Source organism: Artemia franciscana, unplaced genomic scaffold, assembly GCF_032884065.1.
Source record: "Artemia franciscana unplaced genomic scaffold, ASM3288406v1 Scaffold_1368, whole genome shotgun sequence".
Classification (NCBI taxonomy): domain Eukaryota; kingdom Metazoa; phylum Arthropoda; class Branchiopoda; order Anostraca; family Artemiidae; genus Artemia; species Artemia franciscana.
In genome coordinates, this window is record NW_027062804.1 from 24,272 (window position 1) to 50,773 (window position 26,502).

General features: G+C 35.0%; 1 long non-coding RNA gene across 1 annotated transcript; it reads right to left on the bottom strand.

The window, feature by feature from the left end:
* Window positions 1-236: 236 nt before the first annotated feature.
* On the bottom strand, window positions 237-26,502 carry LOC136042490 (uncharacterized). Its single transcript, XR_010621332.1, has 4 exons — window positions 26,408-26,502; window positions 8,700-8,876; window positions 7,668-7,838; window positions 237-1,792 (listed from the first exon to the last, which is right to left on the bottom strand). It is a non-coding gene; the product is annotated as an uncharacterized LOC136042490 (long non-coding RNA).

The window sequence follows — 26,502 nt, forward strand, 5'->3', positions numbered from 1 at the left end:
AGAGTCTACAGTTTTCATAATATTGTTGCTAAGTCGGTTCTGCCATCAACGTCTTCGGCAACTACGGTTCAGGACCTCTCAAAGCATAAATATTCCAGCGAAGCTTTCTTTATAGCCCGGGGGGGGGAGGGGGGGTACTTGGGATAAATGCTCCATGAACATCCATAAGAAAAACTACGGTTCAGGACCTCTAATAGTGTAAATATTCAAAAGAAGTTTTCTTTATAATTCGGGGGGAGGGGGGTACATGGGGTGAATTCCCCATTAATATCGAAAAAAAAAATTCAAATCAAATTTTTAAAAAAGTTTCAAATCACTTGAACCCCTTTAATTTATATTTAAAACAGATCGTTTACAGCAGTAAACCCCCAAAAAGCGTTTTTCAGCTCTTTTCTGATTTTTCTATATGTGACTTTTCTTCAAGTTCATTGGTACCTCTCTTAGCCAAACATTCCAAGGAAGTTATTTTTTTAAACCTGGAGAACATGGAATGTTCTTGCTGAATACCAATTGAATTTTAAACCAGAGTAAAACTCAATTTTCTGTGTGATTTTTCAAATCCTACAGGACTCGTTTTATTCTTCCAGCTGCGTATTTTCATTTGACGGTATTTTTTTAGTAAATTAATATTAAATATTAAAAATTGCTGGTAGGCAGTTCAGTTTATAACAGCTAATTTTCTGATTGTTTCAATTCAGCTTGAAATCAAAATAACAGATAGATTTATATCTTAATTTATAAAGAAATATATTCAGTATAAAAGTGGATAGTAAAAACTTTATGGAAATCTACAGCTTAAGGGCTGATTGTGAAGTATTTTGAAAAACAATATTCGCCAAACTGCTTTGAAGTGAATGTTTAAAAGCTTTCATGTAAAACCACAAAAACGGTTTGGCAAACACCTGTGCATTAGAATAATATAAACAACTTCCATCTTAAGATTAAGTCCTTTTGTCTTATTTTAGTCCGCCCCGATGTTATCCAATACGTTTAATTCACACAAAACCAAATGTTTGAGATATACCTTCATTTTCAGAACATGTGGGTCCTGATTCCTGGATTTCATATTGAAATTTACATGGTCCTGAAATGCTAGGTAGGCCTATAGTGGGAAAAGGAATATCTTCACGTTTCGGAGACAAAAATTGATTTGGAAGGTGGAAGGGCTTCTAACTTTCACCTGGTAAAGCATCATCAATTTCTAAATTAAAATTTAAATTCAACAGACATAGTAGACATTCAACAATAAAGGTTACTAAGTAAATCCAACTGGTTTTCCTTTTAGTTACATGTATATTGACGTTACAAGCATATTGTAGATACATATATACATTAAAACAGGTATATTTGAAGTTTTTTTCACAAATTGTTTTGAAAATCTGCTGTTTATAAAGCAACAGAAAACCTGAAACGTTCAACAAAATTCATGGAAATACATTAAAGTACAAGGTCCAGGATTAGGGTAAATTAACAATAATTAATTGAATAAGAAAGAAACTTGAATATTTCATAAATTAAATACAATTCAAACAAAAAAAATATTTACTGAAGTCTCAAAATCATGTGTCCCCGTTCGCCTGCAAGTCCAATGGACTTGTCGGTCATGTGTCCAAAAATACGACAGTCATCCTGAGACTCAAAGCGGGGAAACCTTTTAGGCTTAGGTCACTTCTTAGCCACTGAGTCCAAGCAAATTCCGTCCCCAGTTTTACATACAAGTCCAGTTGACATTGTCCGTCATGAGTCAATCCAAAAATTTCGATCATCTCCATTGCAAATCCAGTAAACATAGCTCATATAATAAGAAAAATCTTAATTACCCAATTGTCTTCAAAGTCATGTGAGCATGGTCTGTCATTAATCTTTGAAAACCTGCTTTTATTTGGGATTTCTAATTGCCTTTGCATAGCTAATAGAAATTCATTGAATCCTTATTCCATGATTCCCTAGTATAGGCTAGGTGAATATATCATAGACTATATATCAACAAGTGAAATTACAACATTCCTATATAATTCTGAAAAGGCCCATGCAAGCTTTGCCTGTCATTCAGACTATCACACTGTCTTGGCTTTTTCTTCAATTAGCCATCGCTACTTGAGGATTTTTAATATTTGATTTTGCTAGGCTTAAAAGGTGATACCCCTCCTCCATTTTAACAAGAGCTAAGAGCTCATATGGCACTTATGACGAGGTCGGAAGAACCAAGAGCTCATAAGGTATGAGCTCTAGCAAAATTCTAAGAATCAATAGATGGCTTTAAAAGTAAAAACAGAGGCTTAATGCTGGTCAGGATTTAAAATAAGAGCTCTGAGTCACGAGATCCTTCTAAATATCAAAATTCATTAAGATCCGATCACCCACTCGCAAGTTAAAAATACCTTAATTTTTCAAATTTTTCCTCTCCCTTCAGCCCCCCAGATGTTCGAATCGGGGAAAACGACTTTATCAAGTCAATTTGTACAGCTCCCTGACACGCCTGCCAATTTTCAACGTCCTAGCACGTCCAGAAGCACCAAACTCGCCAAAGCACTGAACCCCACCATCTAACTCCCCCAAAGTGAGGGGATCCAGTCTGGTTACGTCAGTCACGTATCTACGATATTTATAAGCATTTTCCAAGATTTCTCGTTTCCCCCTCCAGCTCCCCCCAATGTAACCAGATCTTATCGGAATTTGAAATAAGAGCTCTGAGACATGAGTTCCTTCTAAATATCAAATTTCATTAAGATCCGGTCACCCGTTCTTAAGTTAAAAATACCTCAATTTTTCTAACTTTTCCAAATGAACAACCCCCAGCTCCCCCAAAAAGAACAAATCCGTACCAATTATGTCAATCTCGTATCTATAACTTGTGCTTATTCTTCACATCAAATTTCATCCCGATATCTCCACTCTAAGCGTTTTCCAAGATTTCCAACTCCACCAAGGAGAGCCGGTCCGGTCCAGTTATGTCAGTCACCTATCTTGGACTTGTGCTTATTCTTTCCACCAAGTTTCATCCTGATCTCTCCGCTTTAAGCGTTTTCCAAGATTTTCGCCCCCCCCCTAATCACACTGGCCCCAGTCGGGATAAAAACAGGAGATCTAAGTTTCGAGGTCCTTCTAAATATGAAATTTCATTAAGATATGATCACTCTTTCGCAAGTGAAAAATACCTCATTTTTTCTAATTTAAAGAATTAACCTCCCAACCCAACTCCCCCAAAGAGAGCAGATCTGTTCCAGTTATGTCAATCCCGTATCTAGGACTTTGTGCTTATTTTTCCCACCAAGTTTCATCCCGATCCCTCCAGTCTAAACATTTTACAAGAGTTTAGGTTCCCCCCCAGACATCCCCTTCACCAGATAAGGTTGAAATTTAATATAAAAGCTCTGAGACATGATATCCTTCCAAACATCAAATTTCATTAAGATCCGATCACTCCTTTGTAAGTTAAAATACCTCATTTTTCTAATTTTTCAGAATCAACAGCCCCCCCACTCCCGCAAAGAGAGACGATCCGTCCCAGTTATATCAATCACATATCTAGGACTTGTGTTTATTTTTCCCACCAAGTTTCATCCCGATCCCTCCACTCTAAGCGTTTTCCAAGATTTTAGGTTCCCCCCTCAATTCCCCCCAATGTCACCGTATCCAGGCAGACTTTAAAATAAGAGCTCCGAGACACAATATCCTTCCAAACTTCAAATTTCATTAAGATCCGATCACTCCTTCATAAGTTAAAAATACCTAATTTTTCTAGATAACTTCGAAGACCACACTGCCTTTCCATGACGAAAGTAAAACAGTTCAAAATAGGGATGATACCTTTTTATTGACAGTGAAATATAAAATTATTTAACTGGATATTTCGAACACATATACAGTGTTCATCATCAGCAGTAAAACTAAAAGACATGAATAAAAATAAACAAAATTTATACCTAATAAACTAATTACATATAGAACTAATTATATTATATTTATATTATATTTATATTATATTATATTATATTTATATTACATATGAACTAATTATTTTTATTCATGTCTTTTAGTTTTACTGCTGATGATGAACACTGTATATGTGTTCGAAATATCCAGTTAAATAATTTTATATTTCACTGTCAATAAAAAGGTATCATCCCTATTTTGAACTGTTTTACTTTCCTAATTTTTCTAATTTGTTCAGAATTAAACCCAACCAAATCCCCCAAAGAGAGCGGATCCGTACCGGTTATGTCAATCCCGTATCTAGGACTTGTGCTTATTTTTCCCACCAAGTTTCATCCCGATCCCTCCACTCTAAGTGTTTTTCAAGATTTTAGGTCCCCCCCCTCAATTCCCTCCAATGTAACCGGATCGAGTCGGGATTTAAAATAAGAGCTCTGAGACACGTTACCCTTCCAAAATTCAAATTTCATTAAGATCCGATCACTCACTCGTAAGTTAAAAATACCTCATTTTCCGAATTAACCGGCCTCCACTCTCCCCCCCTCCTAAAATGTCAAATCGGGAAAACGACTATTTCTAATTTGATCTGGTCCGGTCTCTGATACGCCTGCCAAGTTTCATCGTACTAGCTTGCCTGGACAGCCTGAAGTAGCAAAACCAGGACAGCCCGACAGACAGACAGACCGCCAGAATTTGCGATCCCTATGTGTCACTTGATTAATACCAAGTGCCATAAAAACCAATATGTAGAAATTATCTTAACGTAGATGAATTAAATTTTTGTTAAAATTCTATTGAGTTTACGGCACATTAATTTGATTAATACTGCCCAATGTGTCTGTCGCAACACTTTTCTATACACCTCTTAGAAACGCTAGGTAAAACACATCAAGTGTATATCCAGGCTAAAAAGCCTGTTTTAATTAACAAAACATATCAGAGCAATATAGTGCATCAAAGTAGAGATTATAATTTTAAAATGTTGGTATATTTCCTGAAATAAAACTATGAGTGCGGTTAAAGATAATCTACAGTCTTTAAGTGTACAATTAATTCTTGCGAATACAGAGCAGGAAAATACTATGTATTTTTCAATATTTAGGGGGGATTGTCTTTTTTTCAATTGTCTTCATAGAAAACACAAAAATATTTACGAACTATTATGATCGATTGACGTTGCATTGGTATAATGTTTACCCCCTTGTGTGTCCCCACTAGAGTGGCAACGGAAAAAAATGCTGAGTAAAACACCAATTTTGTCTTGGGCCTTAAAGTCTAGAGCACACATAGCCTTTACTGGCACACCTTTCAGCAGCTGAGAGGGCAAATGAATAGCAGTACAAAAAAATGCCCTTTGCACGACATTTTCGAGGCTAAAAATCATGGACACGGACACCATTTGTCAAATGTTAATTTATTTTATTCTTAAAATTTATATTTTTCTCAAATATTTATTCCATTAAAATGTTTTGATCAAAATTTAAATTCTTTCATTATTAAATATTTAAGTATTATTATTATTCACATCGTTTAATTTTCATGCTGAAGAGAGGAAGCGATTAAGAATTACTTTTTTAATATTAATCATGATGAGATTCGGTGCCGCTTTTTTTTTTTGCAAATCAGCACTAAAACTACGAATGTTTTAAAGCTTAATTTGGCGTATTCTTTGTAAATCGACGCGGATTTACCAAATCGGCACCGAAAAAAGCTACATCTGTTTTACGCTTTAAACCAGGTAATATTTCTACAGACCCACAGGTGAAATTATATTCCTTTTTGTATTTTTTTTGTGGAATAAGCAAAAATGTAAATAAGGGAATAAGGCAATTTTATATAAGGAATATAAAAGATATTAATAAGGGGATTTTAAATAAGGGAATTTTGTGGTATAAACAAAAATAAAATTTATATTATTTTTCAAATATTTATTCCACTAAAAAATTTTGATTGAAATTTAGATTCTTTCGTTATTAAATATTTAAGTATTATTATTCACATCATTTAGTTTTCATGCTGAAGAGAAGAGCGATTTAAAATTACTTTTTTTTTATAATCATAATGGAATTCAATGCCGTTTTTTGCAAGTCAGCACCAAAACTATAATTTTTTAAAGCTCAAATTGGCACCGTATTCTTGGCAAATCGACAAGGATTTACCAAATTGGCACCAACAACAGCTACATCTATTTTAAGCTTTAATCCAGGCATATTGCTACAGACCCACAGGCACAATTATGTTACTTTCTGTAATTTATTTGTGGAAAGATTACTTGAACTGCTTAGTAAAAGAGAATAAGCAAATGTAAATAAGGTGATATGTTGTTAGAGAAGGCCTAGTCATACCCCAGTTTATCACTCAATCATAAACACTTCACAACGAAACTAATGAATACAAGTCAGGTGACACCTACGTTAGTAATACCCCTATTCGTTCTGGTCTTAGGCAAGGAAGAGTCCTATCCCCTTATCTTTTTAATGTTTGTCTTTATTCTGTTTTGCCACGTATTAACCCATCATGTTTTTTAGGCCTAAATGATCTTTCGTATATTGCATATGCAGATGATTTACTATTGATCAGCCGCACTAAATCTAGCCAAATTAAGTCAAGCCATCTTGTTTCTAAGTCTTTTGGGGAAATCGGCCTCAAACTTAATACTGAAAAATATGAATATTTAATTTTAATACTCAACATCAAAGTAGTGATCTTGCTTGCAGTTCTTATTCAGCTAAGCTCGTTTCTTCGATTCGGTGGCCTGGTATTAGTATTTGTTCATCTTTATCAGCTTTTCGATCTTGTGGGCTTAATGATAGTAAACTTGAAATTTGGTACACGAAAAATGTCCCCAACCGAGACATATTTTCACGAAAGGCTTTATCTAAACTTTATTCTATATACTGCGATCACTCTATGTTGTTTTCTTTCCGGTTTGCGCCCGTTTTTTAATAATCAAGATTTGCAAAGTATAAGAGTTCTGTATTTTCATTATTGCAAATACTTATTGTAGCTGCCACGTTCTTATAGAAATCAGAAGATTATTAAAAAACATTGTGCCGCTGATATTATTTTGTTTATAAAAAACTATGCTAGATTAGGTGCTGAGGCCTGTCAACGCTTGGGTCCTTACCACCCTTTGATTAGACTGTATTGATTGTATTGTCTGAGTTATTTTGTTTTTCTTTCCTTAGCATTTTTACTCCGCTTAAATTGTCAAAATAAGCGGGCAACAAATAAATTATTATTATTAATTATTAAGTAACTTTTTATTAACCTGCTGTGTCTCTAGTAAAATTTTTGTACAATTCCATATCCAAACCTGTTTCTCCCAGTCTTTGGGAAGATTTGCACCATGATAAATACTAGGCGTAATAAAATATATAAAAGATCGGTAAAATATATAAAAGATCGGTAAAATATGTAGAATATCGGTAAATTACATAAAATACCGCTAAAACACGTGAAATACCGGTAAAATTGTTATATAGGTAAAACAGATAAAATACAAATTTTACAGGGGTCTGTAAAAATTACGGTAAAAATAACAAGTTTTACTGTGACCAATTTTACCATTTACGTCACTAAAGAACACAAAACCAGTTTGGCAAACATCTGCACATTGGAATACGAAATAACAGCTTTCATCTTAAGATTAAGTCCCTTTGTCCTATTTTTGTCAAATAAAATATTATCGAATACATTTGATTCTACAAAAATAAATATTTGAGATGTACCTTTATTGTCAAAACATTTGGATTCTGATTCCATTTTGTCATATTCAAATTCGCATGGTCCTGAAATATTGGGTAAAGTAAGCAAAAGAGCATCTTCACGTTTTGGTGAGAAAAAATGGTTTGGAATGTGAAAGGACTTCTCACTATCATCTGGTATAGCACCATCAATTTCTAAAAGAAAATTTAAACTAAACAGACCTGGATCAAATTAAACAATTTAATAAATCGTTTTTACAATCTACTTTTAGTAAAGCAAAAGCAACCTTAAACGTTCAGCAAAATTCATGGAAATTCATTAAAAATGGATAATCCTGGAATAGGGTAAATTAACAATAATTAATTGAACAAGAAAAAATTTGAATATTCAATAATTAAATACAGCCAAAAATTAAACACTTTTTTGTCACAGAAACAGACATTTTTTTTACACAATTAAAAATACCTAAAATGCCAACTGATTGGAGTTTTCTGCTTCAAGTGGATTAGTTCTCAAAACGTACAGAAAACAAACTGTAGCTTGCCAAAGTTTAGCCAAAGTTATGAATTCAACTAACTTTAACCTCACTTATATGTTTTGTAACTTAAGATTCTCATCTAAATTCAATATCAGTTATATTGAATTTATATATATTGAATGTATATAGATACATTTATAAAAAAATCTTATAAAAAAAATTTATTATAACATCATAAAATAAATCCCTATTAATACTCTGCTTTGGTGAAAACATTTTACTCATCATACCTAGACAAGAGAGAGAGTAAGACAAAATTATTCCTGCCAGATGATTAATTATCTCCCAAAACTTAATAGCTATGACTAATAAATTGAGTTTATAGAAAACAATGGAGTTAATGTTACAATAAATATCCACTTTTATCAGCCCTCAGCTCTTAATGGTTAGATCTAAGCATATATACATATACACTTTTTTGTTTTTCCAAAAGATAAAAGATAAAAAGTGAAAATTATTTTCTAGAGTAAAACAGCTTTCCTTTTATTGTAACAAAGAATTTAACTATATAACTTACCTTTTTAAATAAAAGTACCCTCGGAAATTGCGATGAGTTCAGCCATATTAGAAACTTGAGACAAGGTCATGAAAGATCCTGGAATAGAGTTGTTGCAACTGATGAAAGGAATAATACTATGATCAACACTTGGATACAGCACTCAGATTTCAGTCAAGAGAGTAGCGGCAAAAGTCTCTGGAAATAAAAAATCTACAATGATTAATCAGTACTAATGCCATTCATCCATGGTAACCATAGCTTTTAGCTCATCTTAACACAGTTAATATTACAAGTCCAAATCCTTTAGCAGGCAAAAGCATGAGAGATTTGATTAGTTTCTTATTTTAAGAAGGTGCCAAACTTCCAAAGTTTTTTTTTCTGATGCAACTCTATTTGAAGTGTATTTTGCGATTTTAGGCAATAGTAGGCTAGACTTTCATGGTAAAAAAAAAAAGCAAAATACAACTATTAGCTTATTCTGTTAGCTTTTACAGCTGTATGCTACTCATTAAGCAAATTCTCGAAGCTGAAAACAGTTGGCTTGGAAAATTTTGTTTAGTTACTGAAATATAAGCTTTACCCATAATGTCATTGCTTAAAACCCTACAGTTGGCAGGCCTTTTACTCATTTCCAAGAGTCAATATCAAACTGTTCCTACAAATAAGTCTTCAAGAATATATGACCCATAGCAATGTTACCCAGTCTAAAGCGTAGAACATGCTTAGCTTTTTTCGGCACTGATTGGGTAAATTGGTGACAATTTACAAATAAAAGAGAGTCGATTTGAGCTTGAAATATTTTCTAGTTTACGGTGCTGATTAGCAAAAACCCAGCCAAGTTTCATCGTTATCATAAAAAACATAATCATGAATCGTTTCCTTCTTTTCAGAATGAAAATCAAAAGGCCTGAATAATAAAAATAATATTAGGTAAACATTTAAGAATAAAAAAAATTAAAATAAAATGTTCTGATGAAATTAATATTTAAGAATAACATAAATTTTAATTATAAAAGAACTGAACAATGATAATAAAAGATCCAAATACTAAGCTGAGATCAATCACGCAACTATTGATAAGCTACAGTTGACAAATGGTGTCAATGTCTATGATTTGCGCTCAGGGCTTTTTTCGTGCCGCTATTGTTTGGCCACGGAGCTGCTAAAAGGAGTGACCGAAAAAGGCTACGTGTGTTCAAGGCTTAAGTCCTAAGACAAAATTGGCATTTTCTACCGAGTACTTCTTTTTTCCGCTGTTGCGGATAAAATAATAATAATAAAATAGTATTAAATAATACTAGAAAGTCCTGCACCCCCTTCATTGAAATTATCTTCCCCCATGACAAATTCCTCCCACGTAACCTCTCCCCTCAACTTATATCCTCCCCCCAAACCAAAAAAAATCCCCCTGAAAACGTCTGTACACTTCCCAATAGACATTAGTATATGTAAACAACGGTCAAAGCTTGTAACTTTCAGCCCCTCCCACGGGGACTGTGGGGGAGTAAGTCGTCCCCAAAGACATATTTATTAGGTTTTTCGACTATGGTGAATAAAATGACTATCTCAGAATTTTGATCCGGTGCCTTTGGAGTTTTTTTGGGTGCCTTTTTTAGAGTTTCGATTACTATTGAGCCGGGTCGCTCCTTACTACAGTTCGTTACCACCGAACTGTTTGATGAGTTTCTACTAAGAAAAGAGGAAATGTTCGATCCTAGATATTCGGTAAAGCTTTGAGTATTAAGATATAACTTTAAGGAAATGCTGAGGGGGATCCGAGAACAATCAAAACAAACTATGTAGTGGCTGTTTGGGAATATTAGCAACATCTGAGTAACGGTTTTGTATATTAGGTTGTAACTTTCGAGGCATGTTGAACAGAGACTGGATGAAAATAGCCTCCCCCCATCCTTTATGGGTGGCCCTCTCCTCTACAATGATCGATGTTTGTGAGACATAGTCAAACATCAAGCCTAATTTCAGTGAGATGTTCCATTTCATGTGAGCTATTCCATGGTCCCCAAAAAGAGACAGTACCGATGTTTTTCAATGACAATTCGCTTGTTTGTCTCGCAAGAGCAGATGATGAACTGATTTTGTTACCTTATCAATAGCTAAGTAGAGTTTCAAATCGGATACATATAATCAAAGTTTTAGACCACTCTATTAAGAGCAATCATACTAATTTTCAAGAGCAGCTTTGTTCACCATTTCAATAACCATAATGGCTATTTAATGGCTAAATTAATAGCTATTTCCACAAATTTAAGGATATTATTGACGAGCAGGGTGAGCGACTGCACAAAGACTATGGGAAACACTACCAAGAAAAGTCAATTGCTTAAATGGTGACAGTTTATTGTTTAAGTTTGAAAAGAGAATGTTACAGCAAACTTCATTAAAAAAAATCACTGTCGCTAACAGGACAGACAGGATGCTCATATGATGGGAGATTACAGTGTCACTTTGAAGGGACTTCTCTAACAAAATAAATTTAGGGGCCTTACGCAAAAAAAGCTTCTATAATTTCAAATAGTTATTTTAGCATAGAGTTTTAAGATTTATTTGTGACTGTGCATACCCCAGAGATGGTTATTTATCCTATGAGGGAACATGAGTACGATTTAGTGGGTGATGTGAATGGCCAAAAGATTAAGTCGATATTTGAGAATTTGAAAGGTGGTACTGCTGCGGGTGTCGATGGTATACCAATAAACTTATTTATGAATTTTCTTTCCATTTTAATGCCAATAACTGTTCTTCTTTGTAATAAGGTGTTAACGTCTGGGCAATGGCCAAGCACTTGGAAAACATCATTGTTTATACCACTTTTTAAGAGAGGAAACCGGAAGGCTCACGAAAATTATCGTTTAATTGCGCTTGTCCCTGCTTTAAGTAAGGTATTGGAGAAAATCTTAGATACCTGGCTTTCCAATTGGTTAAATAAAAATAATTTAATACATGAGGAACAAGGAGGTTTAAGGACAGGATAGGGGACGACAGAGAGTGTGTTTATTTTAAAGGCATTAATAGATAGATATGGAAAGGGAAAAACTTTTCTTTATGTGGGATTTCTGGATCTCCATAAAGCTTTCGATAGTGTAGACAGAGAGTTATTGAATGATGCCATGCTAAATTTTGGCCTTCCCCATTCATTTGTTAGATTGATAATGAGCATGTATACTTGTGTGAGTGGAATCATACAAGTTGGTAATAGGTTTTCAAAGCTTTTTGATATTAAGCGGGGAGTAAAACAGGGCAGCACCCTTTCACCTAAGTTGTTTAATATTTTTATTAATTATATTCTTAACTTTCTAGAGAATAGATGGGCACCGAAAGTTAGCCTAGGGACTCAAAAACTATCTCTGTTATTATTTTCAGATGATATTGCTTTGGTGGCTAATAAAGTGCAAGACCTACAGACACTTTTGAATCTCATAGAAGAATATTTACAGATACAAAAATTAAGGCTGAATACTGAAAAGAGCGAAGTTGTTATTTAAAAAAGGAGTGTAGGGGGTGAAGAAAAATATACATTCAAATTTAATAATAAGGAACTAATTATAAGTAAAATAATAAAACATTTAGGCTTTATCTTATCGGAAAATGGAAGCCTAAAGAGTCATGTTGATGAATTAATTAAGAGAGGTAGAGCGGCCATGTCAGCAATTTTTAGAAACCCGACGATAATGGGGATTAAAAACCTAAAAATGAATAAAAGAATATTTAATACAAAAATTTTACCCATGATAGAATATGGAGTAGAGATATGGGGTGGAGAAACGGTGCAGCAACTGGAGTCCCTTCAGCTCCAGCACTATAAAAGTGTTTGGCCTATATCAGACAACTCATTCACAGATTCTGAAAGGTGATATAGGCCTGTTTTCTTTAAAGCTACGTAGGTATATTTTAATGCTTAGATTCTGGTTGAAGTTAACTAAGAGTAATGAAGATAGACTAGTAAGAGCGGCATATGATCAAATGTTGAAAAGTGGTCTAAAAACCTCGTGGCCATCCCAAATTAAATCATTACTAGAAAAAGTAGGAATGCCTTACTTATGGAACAATGGGCTTTGTTCTAGTGATATACCTACATATTTAGAAAGACAGGTACGATTTATATTAGAGAGTCAGGAAATTCAGCATTGGCAAGGGCTGGTTTTAGATTCTACAACTTTACAACATTATAATCAGGCAAAGCCTAGTTTTGGAGAGGAGGTTTATTTTAAATATAGTTTACCGGCCATGATTCTACGTCGTTGGATAAGCTTAGGGCGAATTGCCTTTCAATCCAGAACAGACAAAAAACGTTTGACAAAAAAAAAATGATAGTTGGTCCTGATAGGCAGTTTGTTTGTCCCCTTTGTAAAGCTGAGGATGAAGACTTGGATCATTTTCTCCAGAAATGCCCGTTGCTCTTGGATTTACAGGGAATTTATTTCCATGGGATTAGTTTGATGCTTCCAAGTATTCTGCAAAATTGTAACTCAACCACAAAATTTCGAGTGGGAGTGTACATAGATAAATCCTTAATAAGAACAAAAAGTTTTATATGATTAATTTCTTTTGTTGTTAGATTAGGCATTTTTGCGTTGTATTCTGTTTTTGTGCGTGTTTGTAATTCCTACTGTTGTTTAATTTCCTTGCTTGTTTGTTATGTATTTATATTTTTGTGTGTATATGGCCCATGGGCTTTTGAAATACACTTATCTATCGATCAATAATATTTTATACCTAAATAAAGCATGAATTTCTTCTGTATTTTTAAAATCCAATGAGGCTCCATTGTGTTCGTTTAGGTATATATTTAAGACAAATTGTTCAATAGGCGCAAATCACTTAAACCCCTTTAATCAATATTTAAAACAGATCGTTTACAGCAGTAAACCCCCTAAAACAGACTTCTGAACTCTTTTCTTTATATTCAATATGTTACTTTTCGTCGAGATAATTGGTAACCCTTAAACCCGAACATTCCAACAAAGTCATTTTTATAAACCTGGAGAATATGAGGGCATATGCCTCCTGAATACCCCTTGAATTTTGTACCAGAGTAAAACTTGAGTTTCTTCGTGATTTTTAAACTCCAATGAGACTCGTTGTATTCTTCCAGCAGTGTATTTATGACAAATCACTCTACGTAAAAACACAATTTTCCGTTTTGATCGTTTCCTGTGCGATCGTTTTTCCGATTACCCCAGAAATCCCCCCCCTTCAGTAGAATTTTTTTCCCGAAATCCAAACTCGCTGAAAATTTTCCCTCGACAGTTCCTCCAGAACATCTGCAAATGCAAAATTGAGTTGGCAAAGTGAACGTAAGACAAAAAAAAAATTCGAATAGGATTTTCGTCACATCTCCCCAATGTAAAATTTCTTCTGGAAACTTCAGCCCTAAAAATTTCGCTCCCCATATAGACTCACCCCCCACACAAAATTCCCCCCCCCCTGTCCAAAAATCTCTATACTTCCCACTACCAAATACCACTCGCGAAGACTGTGCAAAGTTCACAACTTAGAGCCCTTTTCCCAAGGGCTATGGGGGTCACGTTCAAGGCTGTATCCAGGGGGGCTATGGGGTTTGAGATTCTTCTCACCACATCCTAAATGTTTTTCCGACTCGTAAAAACGTAACAAAATGAACATAAACAAATTTTTGATGAAAAAGAATCCTGGATACGGCTCTGGTCATGTTACTTCTAAAGACATAGTTATTCGATCCTTTAACTATTTTGACATAATTCAATTAAAACATTGTCATTGTGCCATTGTTATTGACACCTTAAACCAATACTTAACTGGACGATCCTTTTCATTCTCTAAGCACTAGGATACAGGCATCAAAATAATTAACATATTTATTATATTAATAATTTAATATGTTATAAATACATCACATATATTTTAAATAAAATTTTAACTTTTCTTCCTTGTGGAAATATCAATTCATTATTATTTTTTATGATGATTTTTGTTGTTGTTGAAATATATCTTATCTAGTATCAAAATCGGAGAGATTATCCCCTATGGAGTAATTCCTCTTCGTTCAAAGCTTTAACATTGGAATTTAGTTTCATGTAAAAGCTTTTTAAATTGATTTTTGTCTAGGAAGAAATGATTTAACACCTGTAACGTTGACTGAAAACAATGAAACTTAAAAAGTTTCCAGCATCAAATTGATATGTAATGTGGCAGTTTAAGTGGTCACGAACCACAAAACCTAAAAAAAAAAAACGAATCTTTATTTGTGAGAAAATAAACTTGTAACGGTTTATATTTTCTGTAAGCAGTATTTTATCTGAAGATGAAGTTATCCATTGTTCACATATAATGTTCATATGGGTGAGATGGAAATAAGCTTTGGAGGAGGCTCATTCGACTGGAAATTGAAAATTCGAATTCCTCTTTGAGAAGGAAAACCCTTTTCAACCAAGGAATGTAGATCTCAAATGAAGATATCAGCTATTAAATCCAACAGAATTTAAAAAGAAATAAAAATATATAATAAATGGTTCACTTTTAATTAAGAGAGTGCAAAAACTTCGTAATTAAATTATAAATGGAAAGGCAAAGTGGCTTAAGAGATTATTTGCGTTTAACAACCGTCATTAGAAAAGATTAAAAAGCTAAATATAAAACATAATAAACAGCTTAAAAATAAAAATTTGTCTCAGAAAACTACAAAAGATGAAATTGTGTCATGATGTTGAGCCACAGTCATCTAGGTTAGAGCCTAGGATAAAGGTTAAATACAATATTTAAAATAAAGTGTTTAGAGTCCAGTGTTTTATTATTGTTTTGTGTGGTCTACTACAAGCCAAGCTTCTTGGGCCAAGTAACCGTTTTACGGTTGTAATTTTTTTTTTTTTTTTTTTTTTTTAGTATTAATATATGATTAATTGATTGGTTGGGAAAGGTAAATGAAAATACTGGTTATTTCTAAATTAAATCTCTGTAATTTTGTCATTTTGCCACCACATAATGTAAAGGAATTCATCCCATTAGCTTTTTCCAAACATAATTTAAGATATTTACCCCCCTCCCCCCCAAAAGAGCCTACTGTTCTTTAGGGGCCTCCTCCAGACCACTCAGCGTGTCCACAGGTGGCGATAGGGGAATGCCCTAGAAATATGTAGGGTACCTGCATAGGAGGCACAGACCAAAGGGGCCTAGTCCGTGGGGGTCCATAATAGAAACTGAGGTAACCTCGCCTGGGGCCATGAATACAGGTGGAGGAGGAAGAAGGCCACTCAAAGGAACACTCAACAGCGACCCACTAGCGTGTCTACATGTCTCATGACTTACAAACCTTCTCCCACTAATGGGTTAAATTGCATGGTGATATATAACATCATTCTGGGTGGATCCTCTATGGGCGGACAATAGAAGTAGGGCATAAGATCCAGATCTATGGACAACAGCCTCTGCAAAGGGCTGCCTCAGCCCTTTCGGGGTACCTGCAAGACTGGGGACCTTCCAGTTAACTCTATTCCCACTTGAGGAGTGGCACCCCTTGAAGAAATTACAGCCTTGTAAACGACACAGCATTCGAACAGGATTCTGATTAATGGATATTTCTTCTTGGCTTGGTATGTTTTGACGGATGTTTTCGGGCAGAAGAACCTCTTTTTAGGTAAATTACCTTCTAAGGGTTACCTTCCTGTAGTAGCATAATATCTGTAGGAATGAATATATAATGAGTCAGAAGTAATAGGCTTGAGACTGATTTGCAGGATTTCGACTCTTGTTGATAGAAGAGTTGTAAACCATGGTATGACCAAGATGGTCCCAGGATTGCACAAAGCCTTCATTCGTACTGGAGGTCTCAGGGACTTCTTGCTGTCCGGTTTTAAGCCAGCTTAAGCACTTCGGTGTAGAACTGAGATGAAATGTTAATCCCCGTCCAGCACTGGTATCAAGGATCATTCCTTTTCCTGAGGCCAAAATAATTTCAACAATTTAAAGAACATGAAAATTAGAATTTGGAATGTTCGGACGTTAAAAAATGACTATTGTATCGACATTTTGACAGTCAAATTCAGACGAATCGAACTGGACTTATTAGGAGTTTCAGAAAATCATATCCCAGGGGTAGAAAGCATGAAATTAGGTGATAAAGAATTTTTTTACTCAGACAGGAAGGATGGGGTACATAGACAGGGAGTAGGGTTCATGATGAATAAGGAAACTGCTAAGTCTGGTTTAGGCTGGGAGCGTATCAATAATAGAACACTAATTGCTCATTTTAGGACTAAAAAGTTCAGGGTATCAGTTTTAGTAGTATATACCCATGTTGAACCGACTGACGGAGATACTAGTGACTAGGAGAATTTTACTTACAGTTACAGGAGCAAATAGACAGGATCCAAAGTAGAAATATGGTGTTTTTACTATGAGATTTTAATGTCCGTGTTGGTAGAAATAGAGATAGATGGTATCCTAGCTAGGTAAATTTGGTCTAGGAAAAGAAAACAGTAATGGCTACACACTTCTGCAATTTTCTAAGAATAACAGTCTAGTTATAACCAATATGGTGGTTGTTCATAAAGTGGCCAATAAGTTGACATGGTGTACACGTGATAGTAAGACAGCAAACCGCATTGATTATGTTATAGTAAACCAAAGACTAGCAGGATCAATGCAAGATACTAGGGTAAACAGAAGTGCTGTTATTGATGTTAAAAGTAAAGATCCCCATCTAGTAGTGTCTAAGGCTAATTTAAAGGGCAAATTTCGGAAGGGTAACCACCTCCCAGGAAGTTATGATGTTGGTAGACTCCAGGATGAGAATTTAAATAGACTTTCCAGGGAGAGTTGCATACTAAGGTTGAAAATTTAAAATTCGACAATGTGGAAGATGGTTGGAATAAATTTAGAACAACAATCTGTGAAGTTATTGATGGTGTCTTAGAGAAGAAAGTTAAGATTCCATCTAGGAATATTAGTGAAAAAGCTTTGTTTAATAAAGAGGAGAAGAAATTTGTATACAAATTATCTGAGTGATAGATCATATGAAAACAAAAGGAATGTAAAGAAAGTGGCGAAAGCATTAAAATATGAACTAAGGAGGTGTGAAGGGGAGGCCATGGATAAAGTTACCGAGGATCTGGAAGATCCAGCTAGATGGCATAATCATGAAATATTGTACTGGCATGTTTATAAATTAAGAGGGAGTAGTCATTCCAGATTTTTCCCAGTTAAAGATAGGAAAGGAAAAAGTTTGTAATACCTTGGATGTGAAGGAACTTTTGTTTTGAGAGGATTTCATAAGGGGTAATTAACAACAGCGCTAGAAGGATTCAAAAATAATAAGACTGCAGGTGCTGAGAGTGTGGTAAATGAGTTTCTTAAATATGGTGGCTCTGAGTGTAGAAATAAACTACTGAAGATTATGAATATGATTTTTCAAAAAGGGAAATTAGCCTACCAATAAGAGAAGAACAGGGCAGTTTTAGAAAAGGTAGAAGATGTGTCAACCAAATTTTCACTCTTAGGTTAATAATTGAGAAGTGCCTTAGTTGTCAAACACCTTTGGTCCTCAGTTCTATAGATTATGAGATTGTTCGATTCTGTTGATCAGTGCTATGTATGCGAATAAGACTGCTGCGGTTAAGGTAGTAAATGAGGTTAACAACTGGTTTTGTATTAAATCAGGAGTTAAGCAGGGTTGTGCTCTATCCCCCTTTGTATGGATCATTTTGATGGACCTTGTCTTAAGGAGCACAGGAAAGGCAATGGAGACCACGGAATCAAATGGGGAGGAAAAACTCTCCTGGACTTGGAATATGCTGATTATTAAAGCATATTGGATGAAAGTGTGAGCAAAATGAATGAACTTTTTAGAGATTTTGCGAGTTCAGGGTACTAGAATTGGTTTGAAAATATCCCCCTTTGTATGGATCATTTTGATGGACCTTGTCTTAAAGAGCACAGGAAAGGCAATGGGAGGCCACGGAATCAAATGGGGAGGAAAAACTCTCTTGGACTTGATTATGCTGATTATTAAAGCATATTGGATGAAAGTGTGAGCAAAATAAATGAACTTTTTAGAGATTTTGCGAGTTCAGGGTACTAGAATTGGTTTGAAAACATCCCCCTTTGTATGGATCATTTCGATGGACCTTGTCTTAAAGAGCACAGGAAAGGCAATGGGAGGCCACGGAATCAAATGGGGAGGAAAACTCTCTTGGACTTGATTATGCTGATTATTAAAGCATATTGGATGAAAGTGTGAGCAAAATGAATTAACTTTTTAGAGATTTTGCGAGTTCAGGGTACTAGAATAGGTTTGAAAATTAATGTTACGAAGACTAAGTCACTAAGGCTAAGAATGAGTGAAGATGAAAAGGTGACTGTGGGTAACGAAAAGGTTGATCAGTTTGGCAGCTTCACTTATCTTGGTAGCATTAATAGTAAGGACAGTGGGAGCAGTGAAGATGACAAAAGTAGAATAGCCAATGCTCTGGGTGTTTTTCACAGTTAAAAAAAAGTTAGGAAGAAAAGAAAGATAAGTCTGCAAAACAAGATTAGAATATTGGAAGGTACAGTGATGACAGTGGTCAAACATGGCCCTGAAGCATGGGCGCTCCAAAAAGCAGACGAAGATTTACTAAATTTGACTGACAGTAATTACCCATATGACTGACAGTAATTTAAACTGTAGGCTGTATGTAAAATGTGGTTCAATCACACTTTCTAGGGCTATAATAAAAGAAAGGTTGAGATGGCTAGTGCACGTTCTGCAGATAAAGGATGACAGATTGCCAAATATTGTCCTTTTGGCCAACCGTCTAGAGCTAAACAAAAGCAGGCGTTCTCGTCTCGGATAGGAAGATGTCATAAAGAAAGATTTAAAGGAAATGGGAATTTCCTGAGATGATGCAAAGTAGGAGGCTGTGATTAGATTGTGATGGAGGAGTGTGCGTAGCTGTGTCAGCCTCAGGCGGCTTGGTGCTGCAGTGAATTGTTATTAGTAGTAGCAGTATTTAAGCAAATACTTCCAGACAAACAAGTTCTTTATTTTCTATATATCTACTAAAATATAACAACATTTGTCTGAAATCATTGAATATTGAATAGGATGTTCAATAGAGATCAATCACTATTTTAGGCAAATTTGCATATTACAACATAATTTAGCTAGTATAAAAGTGAATAAATATGAATATATCACTGGATGCTTTCCTATAATTCAGTAGTTCCTTCTGGAGAAAATTACATTTTAAGTCCTTAAACTGGCTAGGCTATTGAAAAAAAATGACATCTTCTGTTGTTTCAGGAATGGTAATTATTATTTTCCTTTATCTTAAAAGTACAATGAGAAGTTGACACTTCAGCAAGTTTGTAAGCCTATTATTCGCTTTCAAGGCATTTAAGAGTACGAAAATTCAGTTTCATTTCATTTAAAGAGGGACACTTAAGAACATGTAGACAGTAAGAGACACAGACATATCTATTCACATACTCAAAATGGCATTAAGAAGACCCTAAAACTGAATTGTTTACAAGGTACATAAAAATTGAACAAACTAAATTAGTTTATGCTGTTGAAAAGACCTGTGAAAACAGAGAACAAAAGAATACTGATACTGTGTTGTGCAGCAACAAAGTGGTTCCAACTTGTTATGTCTTCTGGTGAGTGTATTTGGAGGGATGATAACTTGGGTTTTCAGCTGATTAGAATGAATTGGCCGAAATTGATTATAATCTTTTGGTGGTGTTTGTGGAGCGACTCAAGTCCCAGTTATTCCAGCGATTTTTAATAGAAAGTATAACCATCTTGCCCACTGAATCCAAAGTTGCAGTTGTGCAGTGGTGCCAACTCTAAATTGCTAGAGAATGGTTCTTGAAGCACACAGGTGTGTCTACCATGATAGGTCTACCATGTGATCATTATTACCAAGTGGGCTTAAATTGCATATCTCCAGCACTCTCTAGTCCTGATGGTTTGTTGCTTGACCTTAACACAATGACCAGATGTATTGCCATCGTCAACTATGGAGCATCACAGTTCTTGCAACTAATTTGCTCCAAAGTGCAAAATTAAGGTAATAACAATATCTGATCATAATTTTACAAGCACATATTTGAATGGCCTCAATAACTTGGTTTAGGTTGGAGCTTAACTGAGCACTTGAGCCCCAGACAGGACATGTGTATTTTAGTACAGGCAGAAAATAAGTAATGTAGGCCAGTTTTGTTGACTTCCTAAGGAAAATGAACATTTTCATTGTAACAAGCATTGGAGGGGAAGCATAGTCTTTGCAGACTAGCTCATTCACATGGCTGTTGAATCTGCAATTAGTAGAGAAGGTACCACCAAGTACAGCAGTCTCCTCCAAATAAATATTTCAGTGGGAAGGATAAATCTTCTACAAATTTGTATATATCCTTAAAGGACCAAAGAACGTAGTTTATGACAGCCAGGAAAACTAAACCAGTAAGTTCAGTCCCTTGAGGGGCCCTCACAGGTAATAGGAAGAAATGAAGAGTACACACACTGTTAACAGCTAGACAGGAAGTTGACAAATAAAAGCAATAGGTTAGTTTTGGCACCCATTTCAAATAATTGTTCAAGAGCAACAAGGTGTCTGATAAAGTCAAATGCTTTTCTCTTGTCAGCAGCAGCATGATCTACAAAAAATTTTCCTTTTTCTACCCAGAATAGAATTACATTGTACAGCCTGACAAGATAAACTGAGGTGTTGGAGCCACAAAGGCATCTGTATTGATAAGGGTCTAAATGGGGCTCTATGCTGTTCTAAAGTAGTCTTAAAATTAATTACTCTCTAACTTCTGCCATACACGGGTTAAGCAATATTGGTCTCAAATCATCACACAATTTAACATATAATTTCTTAGGTATCATTTTAGTGCATGACTTTTTCCAAGTATTTACAAATTTCTTGAGAGCCAGGGACAGATTAATAATACTTACTAGAGCAGTTGATATGAACTGAGCAAATTCGCACTCTACTGATGGTTGCTTGCTGCACTGTCTAGATTTTTTTTAGAACAATTGCAAGTTCTTCTCTTGTAAAGCACTAGAAAGTGGTATATATAACATATTGGAATAACCTTTTCACTTCTAATGTATTAAATAAGGGTTGTTGTCTTTGAGAATCAGTAAATTGAGGGTCTTAGGATTTTCCTGTCAGCTTGTGTACTGAATTTTGCCATTTTTGGCAGTTGGTAAACAGACAGGGATCAACATGATTTGCTGCAAATGACTTCTTGGTTTTGCAGCAGAGAGCAAAAATTTTGTTGCATAAACCTTTATCAGGAGTTTGTAGGCCCTGTTTTATAAGAGCATTAATTTCAGTTGTTAATCATGGGCAATCAGAGGAGGACTTGTAAACAGTCTTAGCTGGGAAGTAACCCTTGCACTCTTTAGGACAAGATTAAGTTTACAAGTTTGTTTCATCTGTCAAAGGCTTGTTAACTGATTACTGGTGATAAATCATACTGACTTAACCTTTATCCTAAGGACAGGATATTTGTATCAGTGATAGGTCTTACTACAACAGAGACGTGTTTAGGGGCTGCTATGGGAGTTTTTGCCTGCCAGAAGACACTATAATGGTCTGATTTTGCCAATGATCCTAAGGAGTGGGGATTGTGATCAGGGCAGATACAAGATTTTCCTTAGGGGTGGGGGGGGGGGGTGCATAATAGGTTGCTTCAATAAACTTGTAAACAAAGAAATACCCAATGTACTCATTGGTTGTAATGCTTACAGTCAGATGACATTGAATTTGTATCCAGGTCGTTTACTGAAACATTTCAGAATTCTTTAAATGAAACTTGCCCTTTTGTGAAGAAAAGGTGTAAAAAGTACCAGGTGCCAGTAAAGCCATAGATAACAAGAGGCTTGCTTAAGAGTATTGAGGAAAAAATCAACTTCATCCTGAATACATAAATTCTCCCATATCAAATAATGAAACTACATTCAAATCTTATAAAACCATCTTACAAGACTGATAAGATGGGCAAAGAAGATTCATTTTGAGAAACCATTTCTTGAAGTTAAAGGATTTTCAAAGAACACCTGGACAATAATTATGGAGTGTCTTAACAAAAGCAAAAGTCAAGGGCTGCCCAAATCAATGAATGTATTGGATAGATCAACAGTGAATGATAAGCACAAGGTAGCTGAGGAAATGAACCAGTACTTTGCTAGGATTGGAGAGGCCACTGTAAACAGTAATTTGAATGACTGCTTGGATGTGGAATCTGGATTTCACAACTTTCTATCACATCCTGTTGATTCTTCCATATTTCTCTCTCCTGTGACTGAAGTGGAACTCGAGAATCTGGTAAAAATCATGAAGAACGGACCTTCTGAAGGAACTGATTGCTCATCTACTTATCTACTGAAACAAACCATTGTATGCTATGCTCAAGTGCTGGTTCATCTGGTCAATCTATGCTTCAAACATATATCTTTCCCTGAAGTGATCAAAACTGCTCAAGTTATTCCACTACATAAAGGAAGAAACAAGCAGGATCCACCCAATTATCAACCTATTTCCATTTTGTCTGTTTTTAGCAGTTATTGAAAAGTATATATATATATATAACAGGTTGAATTGTTTTTTGAAAAAACTAATTTTTTCAGCCCATTTCAATTTGGATTCAGGTCTTCATACTCTACAGAACATGCAATATTTAAGCTAAACCACTTTTTGAATTATGCCATGGATAAAAGTCTACAGCCTGCAACAATATTTGTTGACATAAAAGAAAGCTTAAACCACTATTTCTCATAAAATTCTGCTATCTAAGCTACATAATTGTAGTGTTAGAGGACAAGCAAGTCTCCTAATTGAATCTTAACTCTAGGATAGAAAACAAATATTGAATGCAAATGGCTACATTTCAGATGAGGAAAACATATCTAATGTTGTGGGGGTTCCTCAGGGGCCCATACTTGGACCATTGTTATTTCTTATCTATGTAAAAGATGTCCCTCTAAGCCTAACCTGCCATAGGACTGATATGGATTTCAGTTTACTGTTTGCTGATTATACAGCCAAATCTACTTACAACATAGATCATCAATCTCTAAAATCAAATCTTGAGATATCACTGAGAAAGATACTTCACTAGTTCCATTGTAACAAATTGGCTGTCAACACTTCAAAGACTCTTTTTATGGTTTTATAAAGAACTTCTGCTTCAGTACCAATGTTACAAGAGGTTGAAGTAACATTTGAACAAACAACTCAGTATCTTGGAGTCATTGTTGACCAGAATTTAAGATAGAAAGCTCATATCACTAGCCAAAGGCTTAAGCTAGGAAGGATCATAGGTGTAATTACCTTAAATCACAGCTTGGAGTGATATAAGGATTATCCATCCTTGTGATGCTCCATGAAAAAAAGAATTTGTTTGGTGTAGATTGTGGCTGTTAGACTAGACTCTGCAGCTTCCAAATTGTAAAGGAACCCCTGGCAGAACCATTCCCTATCAAGGTGGGACTTGAACATGTCAGTTGACATAGCAGAAACTGTTTCTTCAGAGAGCTGGTTCCACATATTGATGATTCTTTGGCTGAAGAAGTGGCTTCTATGTCTACTCGTGGAATGCTGCATGGAGAGCTTCAATGAATGTCCTCTAGTACCAGAATGCAAGAGCTGTGCAAAGAGACTGGGAAGGGTGTTTTTAGAGAGGATTTTTTTGGTTAAAATAATGTCATCCCTTTTCCTTTGGTATGTCAGCATTGGCAGCTTCAAACAACATAGTCTTTCTTTGTATGGAAATTTATTCATGCTGCTAACCATCTTAGTGGCACAATGCTGGACATCCTTGAGCAACTTCTTATCTTTTTTGAAGAAAGGGGCTGCCAATGACATTCCAACCTCCAGGCATGGATGTACAAGTGCCTTATATAACTTCATAGGAAGTCTAGGGTGTTGGCTGGAGATGGTTCTTTTTATGATTCCGATGGTTTTATTTGCAGAAGATAAAACAGACTTAGCATGGCTGCTAAACTTTAATTGGTGATCTACAATAACCCAAAGATCTCTTTCATTGGAAACAGCAGAAAGGAAGTTGTCTTGAGCGAAATACTTATGATGCTTGTTGTGTTTGCCAAAATAAATTACATGGCATTTGTCAACATAGAAAGTCAGAAGCCACATGTTAGCCCATCTTCCTAGACTGTCAGATCTGTTTGAATTGATTGCTGGTCAAAGGGAGTAGCCGCTTTTCCAACTAGTCTTGAGTCATCAGTGTAAAGGGTAATAAGATTTGAAAGAAGGGTGGGTAGATCACTAACATAGAAGTTGAAAAGTGTTGATTCAAGAATAGTGCCCTGGGGCACACCACTTAATACAGTTATGGGGGAAGAGAAATAAGGAGTTCCTTGTGAATCAAAAACTCTAATACTCTGTGATCTTTCAGAAAGGAAGCCCATAATCCACTGTTCAACACCATCATTGACACTTGCAGCCTTCAATCTGATTATGAGGAATTCATGAAAAACTTTGTTGAATCCTTTGGATATATCAAGAAGAGAATCATGTCAACAGGAAAACCCTTATCAAGCAGTGTAGTCACTAATTCATATGTTTGGATGAGGTTAGTGTCCAAAGATCTACCAGATCTGAATCCATGTTGTGATGTGGATTCACAGTAATGCATTGTCCTAAGTTTTTCCTTGCTTTTTATGCTTTAAAATCAACCTATTTTTCTCTTGTTCATTTGTATATTAATAATTGTTTAATTATTTATTTGAGTACATTATAGTCACATATTTCTCCCATTGTGAAGTTATAAAATAAAGCAATGAGAATTCTTAAGATGTTATTTTATTCCCCAGTTACTCTTTCTGGCAAATCTCCAACTAAGAGTCTTTACTGTTACTTTAATATTATTCTGGATTAACAAATTTTACCTTTTCAATGTATTATTTATTATGTCTGTTATCTAAAGGATCTGCAACCAGATTGTTTTAAATCATTTTTTTCCAGGCCCTCCCTCAGTCTGACCATATAATACTCATTGCTCTTTAAGTAATCTTCTTGTGCCTTTCATTGTATCCAAATGGTCTTGATTTTTACCCAGAAATATTATTATAAATTATTGGAACACATACAAATCTTTTTTTTATCAGGGTTTATTCCGATTAACATTAAAAACTAAAATCAAAACTCTGCTAGTTAATAAATATTAATTTGTTAGTAGCTCTCAACCCTTTAGTTATTGGATAAATAATGACAATTGTTTTAATAAATGTTTTTTGGCATTTATTTTTTTGTGTAAGAAGAGTGATGAAATCTATTTCTTCTGGGTTAGTTTGTTTATAGCCTACTGTTTCTATTGTCACCTGGCTTTTGAGCCCATCTCCCTGCCAGTCATGTTATGTGAATATTTTTAAATATGTATGGTTAAAAAATAATAAAGAACTTGAACTCATCAACAATAATAGACCTACTATAAATGTTTAAGGTTGTTCTGTTTGATATTGTATTAAGGGAATAATTTAGGAGTTTTTAGAAGACTATCTAAGGAGGCATAGTAGACATCGATGAACTATATAATATATTTGAGAGAATAACTCAGGTTAGTCCAAGTCAGACTGAATCAATTGAATACAGGCTAGGCCTACTAAGTTAAGAAAATGTTTCCCTTCTTCAACTAGGCTTATTAAAGCAATTAACAAAATGACAAAAATTCTCTGGGTATGATAAGATACACTGAAATCAGACTAATCGCCATTTACAAACTTTTTAGGGTTGTTTTTGCTTAGTTATGTCTGGGTTTAATTGACAAGACCTATACTCGTCATCTCGTCTTTGTAAGTTTGAAAATCAGCGGTGAC